Source organism: Sinocyclocheilus anshuiensis, unplaced genomic scaffold (genome assembly GCF_001515605.1).
Source record: "Sinocyclocheilus anshuiensis isolate Anshui unplaced genomic scaffold, SAMN03320099.WGS_v1.1 scaffold1360, whole genome shotgun sequence".
Lineage (NCBI taxonomy): Eukaryota > Metazoa > Chordata > Actinopteri > Cypriniformes > Cyprinidae > Sinocyclocheilus > Sinocyclocheilus anshuiensis.
In genome coordinates, this window is record NW_015546110.1 from 560,831 (window position 1) to 570,118 (window position 9,288).

At 35.3% G+C, this 9,288-nt stretch overlaps 1 protein-coding gene across 2 annotated transcripts in view; it reads left to right on the forward strand.

Moving 5' to 3' along the window:
- thrb (thyroid hormone receptor beta) overlaps positions 1-9,288 on the forward strand; it is a 124,880-nt gene that overhangs the window by 71,958 nt on the left and 43,634 nt on the right. For both annotated transcript variants that reach the window (XM_016502390.1, XM_016502391.1), the window contains exon 2: positions 3,260-3,326. The gene's annotated coding sequence lies outside the window, so the exon portion shown is untranslated. The remainder of the gene's footprint in view (positions 1-3,259; positions 3,327-9,288) is intronic.

The following is a 9,288-nucleotide window of genomic DNA, read 5'->3' on the forward strand; positions in this document are numbered from 1 at the left end:
AAAACGTTACTACACACACACACACACACATACACACTGCAGAGGCGCTGGTGCTGATGTAAATGTCGACAGCCGCACTTATCACGAGGGCTCTGCAGACAGACGTTATGATTCATGAGTGACAAGTTTTCAGCGTGATAAGTTATAACGTATCTGATTTTGAATGTAGTATGACTGTATAGGCTATTCAAGTAATCACAATGCCTAAATATAAGTTAAAGAGTGGGAGAGTGACTCAACTCTCAAAACGTGAATTATTGTGGAGTGAGATGACACGAAGATTCTATCACTGCAACTCCGAAATCAGAGCACATTTGAATGAATCATAACCGATACTAAATATGTCGGTTTATACGATCATGTCTTTTATCTTTTAAACATCCAGATTGATAAATCCTTGAAAACTGCTAGACTTGATTAGTTTTGACTGTGCAAAGTTCTGTATTATGTTCTACAATATGAAATTAACAAGAGGCTTCCTCTAGTTCGGTGTAAAATTATAGAGCGAGCGACACGAAGGTAAGCGCATTATTGTTGTTGTTATTTTTTGAATTGTCGGATTATAATTAAGTATCAATGAATAACACTATTTTGAGTTGACTGTCATGGTGTGCGCATGAACGAGTGTGAAATACCTGCTAATTACGTTGCTTTTTCCTATCACTTATATTGGGCACTTTTTGCATTTAAACTGGATTATTCTGACTGCTGACATTGAAAATCATGCATGTGTTGTTTCGAGGGTATCGGTTAATTTCATGATTGCCATTTTGACGGTGTCTGCTTGCATATTTTATTCATGTTCGGTAGCCTAATTCTCTTTAATGTAGAGAATTATTTGATCCGTTTACGTGCGAAATTTATCTTATTTATAATTAATATTATTTTGTCATCAATATTTTGTTTTAAGGAGTTAAAATGGCCCTTATCAACCTTGATTTACATATTCTATCACATTATTTTGACAGATAAAAGTTTTGGGTGGGTTTTTGTGAGCTTTTGGGCTGGAAATCATCCATCCAATCTGGCAACACTGTCCTCAGATACTCTGCTCAAAAACATCTCTGTTTGGTTTTGATTATCATGTCTATCGTGCTGAAATCATGCGATTTAAACCATATCAGTTAAACTTCTAATATAGTTTTCTGAGCACACACATCTGAAACATGTTTCAAACAACAGAAAGCGGCTGTCATACGGCATGTGAGTACTAAACTAAGCTCTCTTTCGTGTCTTATTGCGCTTAAACTGTCAAATACACACAAGTTTATGTTAAAAACACACCAGTTACGAAAACAGTCAGTTATGTCTGTGAAGGTAAACGGCTGGGAAAGATATGGCATGTTTAAATTAGATCTGTGTGGCAACAGCATAATATATATATAATATATATGCTCTCTTGTCTCCTCTGAGGCTGGGACTTGAAACAGTGTTCTGTGCTCATCAGTGCAGCCAAAGACAGAACAGTTAGAAATGCTCTGCTCGAACTTTCACTATGGCATTAGAACTGGTACACCGTTGTCACTTGCAAAAACACAATGGTGCACTGTGGGTGAAAACCTGCAGTTTTATTATAATAAGATTTCCTTTCTACATAACGGGGGGAGTGAAATCTGAAACGCTAATTTTTTCACAAGCTTGCAGAAAAAGGCTTACTGGGTTGCTTTTTTCGCATTTTCTGGGTTGCCAGTTGCACTGGGGACCCAATTATAGCATTTAAACATGGAAAAAGTCAGATTTGCATTATACGTCACCTTTAAGATTCAAGGGTATGTAAACTTTTGAATGGGGTCATGTTTATAAATTCAGTTATGCATCTTTTATGATCCCTCTTATTTAATTAAAATTATTTACATTTTGCATATTCTACAAGGGGTATGTAAACCTGGAACCAGTGTTGGGCATTACAAGTAATGGGAGTTACTGTGCATAATCAGATGACCTTTTTTTTAAGTAATTAGTAAAGTAATGCATTACTTTTAAATTTACAAGAAAATATCTGAGTTACTTTTTCAAATAAGCAATTCAAGTTACTTTGTTTTCCTGTTTACTGACTGAAAGATCTCCTGTCCAGTGTTGAGAGGCCTTCACTGTTGCCAAAAAATATAACTTTGGGGTTTTTTGTTATTAAAAATAAATAAGCAAACCCAGCTCAGGTGGGAAAAGGAATGCAAAAGTAATATAATGCATTATTTTCCATAAAAAGTAACTAATGCAATTAGGTACTTTTTTTATGGAGTAACACAATATTGTAATGCATTACTTTAAAAGTAACATTCTCTGACACTGCTCAGAACTAAAATTAAACACTAAAACCATCAATAATGTCAAACCTGCTGTGATGCCTTTGCAGATTTACAGTAAATGCAGATTTGAGTGGCATTTCAGAGTTTAGCTTATTTTCATCGTAAAAAAATGACACTTTTCTTTTTGTGGGTGAACCTCCTTCATGAGCATGACTCACAAAGAGTTCCTAGTTGATAAACCCGAGCCATCTCCTCAAAGACCTTCTAAACCGTTTCTCTCACTTGAACGTGACTTGAGGCCAGATCACTCGAGCGGTTTGACGAGAACTGACTGAGGCATTTTGGAAAGGCTCTCAAAGGACATCCTCCTCTGATGTTTTGTGGAAGCAGTCTGGATTGTCAGCAGAGGTCAAGCAGATGGTAATGCTCCTCAGGGGAGAGACGGGGCGGCAGGGAAAAAAGCATCTGGAAGGCTGGTTTCCTGAAACCCTGCGCTCTGCCATGGACATACATCCTGCTATACAAACACAGACTTACCCATAACTGTAAACTGGAGGTTGCATAATAGAGTCGTTATATATTTCACTTTTGTTTTTGGCTGTGTCTGTGAAAGTATAATAAGGGTGAAGTGTGTGCATGTGTGTCTTGGTTTAAGACTTAACTCCAGTTAAGCCATTTGTTGGTTGACATTCAGAAGAGTGTAAACACTGACTCTGCGGTACTTTCATAACATGAATATGATAATCGATATGTCAGGTCAGTGACAAGTTGGTGTAAGTTTAGGGTGGGTTTATATGTTTGTCTGAACCAAGGAGGTGTACAACACTGAGAGAGAGCTATCCATTATATCTGTATTATCACTGGCACTAGAGGTAAAGCAAAAATACATTTAAGGAACTAATTGTGCATAGTAAATGGGTGGTTGGTGTTAACCTTCTTGATTATTAATTTGTTGTGAGTCTGGATAGATTGCTTAGCCATGTATTCTAATCACTCTCAACATTTCATTCTAGATTTTCACGTTGGGAGGGATTCGTGCAGCTCAGCCCTGGCAGGACTAAATGTTCCCACGTCGTTCTGGTAAGAACAGATTTAACACATTTCTATAAAAACTAAATGAAAGTTTTAATTTAGTCGAAAATCTAAATTAAAGTTTTTTAATAATTAAACTGATTCATGTAGTAATCAACACTCACATAAACCTGAGTTGTATACAAGCATTTAAATTGCACATAGCACAATTTTTATATCATATTTTCAATGATAGAATTGTTTTAACTCTAATTCATTGTTGAAATATAAAAATGAAAAGATTTATTTAAGCATACTGTACATTACGTAATGAAAACATCACTAACAGTTAGCTAAAAATTTAATAAATATGTAATATAGTTTCTGTATTTAGCAAAATGTTCCTTAGCTATGCACATTGAATGACTTTCCTGAGGTAAATGCAACATTTTATGACGTATTTATTTGTGTTATTAATGTCTTTCCATGGTTGAAACACTGATTGAGTGATTACATGAAACGTATAGCATTTCAGTAAGTTCTGTTACTTCTTTCAGTGTACCTTCTGATGTTCATTCATGTTCATTTCTTGCTACAATTAGAAAACGAAGAATAATTTGAAAGCTGAGACTTTGCTTCATGTGGAAAGTAACAAAGCACAAAGTGTATTGTGATTATGGAATTGTAGGCATGCTATAAATAATGTTTAGTGACTGTTCGTGCATGAAACAAAAACACTGTAGACTAAAAGATCTTGGTTCATCAAAATTAAGATAAAAAACGAGAAATCAAGATTGTCATCCCGGCCCTAGTGTTCACATAGCTGGCATATTTGCCTGTTGTAGTTTATCCATGTTGTGTACATGTATGAAAGGGACGCAAAACGAAACATTGGAGAAGCGCTAATTAAATGTCACCTTTGCGATCTATGATTTTCACGTTCCAAACTTCAAATTTAAGACTTGTGATAAGAGCAAATGTCAAAAGCCTGACTGCAAACAGTTTAACAGCGGCTGGACCTTCATCGTAGGGCTGTCAAAATGGCTGAAAAACTAAATTCAATTCAATTCAAGTTTATTTGTATAGCGCTTTTTACAACACAAATCGTTACAAAGCAACTTTACAGAAAATTAAGTTTCTACAATATTTAGTAGTAGCTTATGTAGCTAGCTTTTCTTGCATCAGAAACAGGTAACATGTTTTGTAGCTTGGCAATGTTTCTAAGATGGAAGAATGCTGTTTTTGTAACATGGGAAATATGATTTTCAAAAGACAAGTTGCTGTCTAATATAACACCCAGATTTTTGACTGTAGAGGAAGTAACAGTACATCCGTCTAGTTGCAAATTGTAATCCAAGAGATTCCGTGTACTGTTTTTTGGTCTAATAAGTAATATCCCTGTCCTGTCCGAATTTAATAAGGATAAAATTATTGGTCATACAATCTTTTACATTTTAAACACACTCTGTTATCTTAGATAATTTAGAAGTTTCATCTGGTCTCGTTGAGATATATTGTTGAGTATCATCAGCATAACAGTGGAAACTAGTCCCGTATTTTCTAATAATATTACTAAGGGGCAACATGTATATTGAAAATAGCAGAGGACCTAGGACAGATCCTTGTGGCACTCCATATTTTACTGGTGATAATTGAGATGACTCCCCATTTAAATATACAAAGTTCGAATCATATACCCCAATGACAAAAAACTAAACAAAACTACAATTCAAATTTTGTACTTAAATATTATCAAAATTCGAATTATATTGAAATTTAAAATGCATAATTTCAGTTAGGGTGAAAAAAAGCTATTGGCTTCTCTCCTGAGGCCACAAGAGGGCGCATCGAGCAAAATATTATGCACGTTTCTTCAAAGCATAATAAAAACACGACTATCTTTGAAACAAGTGCATAATGTTTAAAAGAATGCTTATAAGCCTTATATAATTAAAGTTGCTTAAACAATTAGAAACAAAACACAATCATGCATGTATGTATAGTTTAATACAAAAGAACATTAATATGTTGCATAGGTATCAACATGTAATATGCACTCTCAATTAGATCATCCGAAGACGAATTCATAGAGACCAAACATGATATAAGTGAGGTTATATTAACTTGTGATCTATCATAACATGCATAAAACAGTATACAATACAAAAGACAATATACAAGAACAGTAATGGTATACACAATAACCTGAGGATATGTGTGTTCATTCAAAGAAAGGTTTTCCTATGAATTAATTAGAGAAGAGTCCATTTTTACTGTGCATTGTTTCTTTTCCTATGGAAAATGTAGTGATTTTCTCTACCCACATTCCTTTGGGCAATAAAACCAGTGATATCAGCATTGGTTGCCATGGAATCAGAGGCCTATTCTGCCTTCCTGAGGTGTTAAGACGCATTTCGGGCGAAGGGTCCGCAGGCTCTCATATGGCTTGTTAACTGAGGGGGGTTACAGAGTATTTGTTAAATATAACTAACAAAAACTATATTGTGTGTCTGATTGGTCCAGACGCTACAGGGTGCATCGAGCAAAATATTACTAATGCACGTTTCTACAAAGCATAAAATAACATGACTATCTGTGAAAAAAAGTGCATAATGTTTATAAACCAATTATAATTAATTAAGTTGCTTTTAAACAACTATAAACAAAACGGCATCATGTATGTATTCATAGTTTAATACAAAGGGCCGAAAGCCAATCACACAGAGTACATTTTTCATTTAAAAACTCGAGTTGCAGTGGGATGGGGAAAAAACCCGGCCATAAAATCTCGAGATATGTTTTTTCAAAGTTGAACTTGCATTAATTTTACATGGCTTTCTAAACATGCGGCTCTTTTGTGCGAGACGCGAGTGCAACAGTGATAGATATCCCTCTAGAAAATGCGCGAAATATGTGTTCTGTGTGAACGGCTTTGTTTCAGTTTTGACGTAAACATCATCTTCTCCGCATTGATGTTCTCTTTTCCCGCAATATTTGTAATGAACAACGCAGCAGCGCCGCATCTAGTGGCTTCAACTTAAATTCACATTTTTTTTTGACAGCCCTATGTCCATCTTACTTTATTGTAATCTTAAACCAAGAAAGGACCTGACCTCAGTCAATATGTACACTAAAAAATGCTGGGTTGTTTCAACCCAACTTTGGGTCAAATATGGACTAACCCAACTGTTGGGTTAAATTTTTACATTAAATTTTTCATCCAAAAGTTGGGTTAGTCCAAATTTGACCCAAAGTTGGGTTGAAATAACCCAGCATTTTTTAGAGTGTAGTAGGTATATAGAAGATAATAAAAATATAAAGGATAAAGCTGCCACACTGAAAGCATTTACAATTTTGTGGATACTTTTTAATGTATGGTGTACGTATTTTATATTTTTATGTTGCCTTTTTAATGTAAATATGTTTTTTAATGCAAATATTAGTTGTTGAACTCACTGTGAATACATTGTTCTTGAAAATGAAAATGGCCTTTTAAAGACTGACTACTCGTGTGATGTATAAGATGAGTGACAGTTAGTTACTGCACATTTGACTTAAACATCAAGTATTATTACCAGGACTGTCAATCAATTTAAATTTCTAATTGAATGAATTACATAATAAATCATACCATTTTGGGCTGAGAAATTACACCCCAAAATAAGAGCCATTAATTTGTTAAATGAGAAAAGCATTGAACAGGCATTACAAACTGCTTTAGGAAGAAATACTTTGATTTAACACTGAATTTTGTTGCACAGAAACTTTTTAAAGCTACAATGTGGCCATAACATTGTTTTCCGAAGCTGCATCTGAAGTGGCTTTTAGGTATATTTACACAGACTGTTTAAAGGTTGCATGAATACATTTACACCGCAATTAGAATTGCATGAATAATTCAATGAGATTGAGTTTTAAATGAACAATAATATGAATATTGAAATAATATTTTTTGAATGAAAAACCGCCAGTTGGTGTTGGTGACAGTAAGTTGCTTTCTTAATGAGTAAGTCATTCAGTCAACCAGTTCGTTCAAATGTCACTCAGAAATGAAGAAAGTAACTGTCTTTATAACGTGGATTCATTCAGTAACAAAACAGTGCTGTGTTGCTTCGAGACACACAGATGTTCAGTGGCCTGGAACTATTTTAGTTGGTGAAATTGGTCAATGACAATACTGTGTCTAAAATGCAATGCAATATTAAATTGTTGCATAAAATCAATGTCACATTTGTAATTGTGCAGATATTTGGGAAAAAGAACTGTTGCACATGTGATATTGCTATTGATAGCTATTTCATGCGATATAAACATAGGACAAAACCCATACAGGGGCTTTTTTTGCCATTGGGGTATATGATTCTAATGCATTCTATATGCATTCTAATAGACTACATCATGCAGTCATTCATCGCCCTGCATCATGTTCATCAGAAACTGCATGCAATGTAAGATGATGTACAAGTCTGGACGGAGCAGGGTGTGTTAAATGTGTTAAATCAACAGCCTTAATGTTCCTACTGGCAGGTCATTTTATTCACTGGCCCCTGGTCAGCCACATTTTCTAAACATGTACCATGAGCTGTGTAATTTCAGTATAGATGTGGTGGATGTAAAATCTGTATTTCTTAGCTATACTTTACTGCTAACCATAATAATAATAGGTTTGTTCCTGCTGTGCATCACAATGCTTAGACTTACTTGAACCTAAAGTAAGTAGCTTGCAGTAAAAGCTTTTTCAGAAGACTCCAGTGTTGAAGAGAGATGTTATATTTCTTTTTTTGTGATCTGGCTTATGATTTTTATTTTTGTGGTGGATGATAAAACTGGTGGAAACAAAACGAAATCCATTGAAGCAAAGACACAAGGCTTATGTTGTAAAGACCATAATGTCATAGAGACTTGGGTGTGGATTCTTTTGACTTGGGTCAGTAAGCAATGTCCAGACACAACAGCATCACAACTGTATTGTGCTAAAAAACACCTTATCACCCTAGCAACCACCCGTCCAAAAACATCAAAAAGAGTCATACTGTATACTAATGCAGACTTATTCCACTCTTTTAAAACAATCCTGCAGAAAGGCAGTTTTCACTCGGAAATGCACTTCTGTGACTGCTTTGTTTATATGTAATATATTCCACTGATTGGGTTTATTTTTCAAATTGGCAGACTCTCTTTTTTCACATAGGCAGCGTTTGTCCGCATTGACATTAGAAACATGGGTAACACTTTAGATTACAACCCGCAATGTACTGCGTAAGTAAACAGAATTTACAGCATAACTTTTTTGTAATTATAGTGTACCTATTCAGTACCTCCGTGTACGTATAAGGGAACAATATGCAACGTTTGGGGAATAAAGGAGTAATAATCTGTAAAATTACAAATTATTTCTACTGTAAGTATTTTGAAACTAAGGGGTACCTATTCTAATATTACGTGGTATGTATGAGCTAACAACAATCTTATATTTGCAAGCGATTTAGCAAAAACATACACGGTGTACTTTTTTATAGCCTACACACATAAAACACACTGGTAATTGTTTCAATCCAAACACTTGGTTGAGACTGTTGAGTTAGGAAGCTGACTTGATTTGACCCAATTTGGGTTGATATCAGTAATAAGTAACCCGACGTCGCTGGGTTATGAATGTGGAGGACGTGAATGAGAGCATGCAGCAAGTCACGCGAGTTCAAACGTGAACGGCTCTGTGTGCGACGAAATCCGTGACTGCAGTGCTTAAGACGGGAACATGTGTGGAAAATAGGAGAAAACTAATCGAAGCACAGACGAGGGACAACTTTGAATCTGTCTGGAGTGTGTTCCTTTAAAACTGGAGCAGTGAATGTGGTGATCAGGAACTGGAAACTGCTGGAATGGCATATGAGACGAGTCTATCCGTGTTTGCCGTTCTCATGACAGGAATATGTGTAGAAAATACAAGAAAATTAATCGAAACGAAGAGGAGAGAGATTTTTGAAACTGACTGGAATGTGTTCTTTTAAAACTGGAGGGTTTTGTCAGA